The sequence below is a fragment of the Myotis davidii genome, unplaced genomic scaffold (assembly GCF_000327345.1).
Source record: "Myotis davidii unplaced genomic scaffold, ASM32734v1 scaffold837, whole genome shotgun sequence".
NCBI classification, from domain to species: domain Eukaryota; kingdom Metazoa; phylum Chordata; class Mammalia; order Chiroptera; family Vespertilionidae; genus Myotis; species Myotis davidii.
In genome coordinates, this window is record NW_006291728.1 from 880510 (window position 1) to 881405 (window position 896).

Here is an 896-nt window from a genome sequence, read left to right on the forward strand (position 1 = left end):
CCGCCACCCCAGTGCACGAATTTTGTGCACTGGGCTACTAGTTGGTGTATAAAAAGGCCATAGATTTCTGGATGTTAATTTTGTATCCTGCTACATTGCCAAATTCATTTATTAGGTCTGGTAATTTTTTCATGGAGTCTTTGAGGTTTTCTAGGTATAGTAACATGTCATATGCAAATAAGGACAATTTTACTTCTTTTCCGATTTAGATGCCTTTTATTTCTTCTTCTTGTCTGATCACTATGGCTAGCACGTACAGTATTATGTCAAACAGGAGTGGTGAAAGTGGGCATCCCTGTCTTGTTCCTGTTCTTAAAGGAAATGGTTTTAGTTTTTGCCCATTGAGTATGATGTTGGCTGTAGGTTTGTCATATAAGGCTTTTATTATGTTGAGGTATTATCACTCTATTCCTACTTTGCTGAGAGTTTTTATCAAGAAAACTTGCTCAGTTGGTTGGGTGTTGGACTTTGTCAAATGCCTTTTCTGCATCAGTTGATATGATTATGTGATTTTTGTCTCTCAATTTGTTTATGTGATGTATCACGTTTATTGATTTGCTGATATTGTACCAGCCTTCCATTCCTGGATAAAATCCCACTTGGTCATTGTGTATGATCTTTCTAATGTAATGCTGGATCCAATTTCCTAGAATTTTGTTGAGGATTTTAGCATCTACGTTCATCAGGGATATTTTCCTGTAATTCTCTTTCTTGGTGGTATCTTTACCTGGTTTTGGGATTAGGGTAATGCTGGCTTCATAGAAAGAGCTTGGAAGTGTGCTTTCCTTTTGAATTTTTTGGAATAGTCTGAGAAGGATTGGTTTTAGTTCTTTGAATGTTCGGTAAAACTCCCCTGTGAAGCCATCTGGTCCAGGTTTTTTTTCTTTTGCTGGAAG